Genomic DNA, 666 nt, shown 5'->3' with positions numbered 1-666 from the left:
AATGCTCTATATACTGAAGTCTATGATATTTAGTGTTGTTTTAAATTTTTTAAACACATTCTACATTTGTATTAATGTATATTAAACTCTCTTTCATGTTACATGGGCATCCTTTTATTTTTTTGTCAATTAATTTAGTAAAACTTCGTAATACTCTTTGAATTGGTGGACTAACCACTATAAAATCACTATTCTCTAGAAAGCCAGAGACAACGAAGGTTTCAAACCTGTTTGACCTTCATCATATGTTAGTGAAAGATGCTACTATGCATTAAAACAGTATTTTCATATTTTTTGAAATTTTCTCAAAATCTATGTGTTAATCTTACGAAAATAATTAATTTTTCGGTAAACGCTCTATATAATGAAGCCTATGATCTTTAGTGTTGTTTTAAAATTTCTACACACATTTTACATTTGTATAAATGTATATTAAATTCTTTTTTATGGTACTTTTTTAATTTTTTGTCAATTAATTTAGTAAAACTTCGTAATACTTCCTAAATTGGTGGACTAACCACTATAAAATCGTTATTTTCTAGAGAAACGGAGACAACAAAAGTTCCAAACCTTTTTGACCTTTATCATATGTAATTGAAAGATGCAACTATGCATTAAAACAGTATTTTTCATATTTTTGAATTTTTCTCAAAATCTATGTGTTAA

This window comes from Brassica oleracea, chromosome C5 (genome assembly GCF_000695525.1).
Source record: "Brassica oleracea var. oleracea cultivar TO1000 chromosome C5, BOL, whole genome shotgun sequence".
Classification (NCBI taxonomy): Eukaryota; Viridiplantae; Streptophyta; class Magnoliopsida; order Brassicales; family Brassicaceae; genus Brassica; species Brassica oleracea.
Note: the sequence above shows the minus strand (reverse complement) of the source record.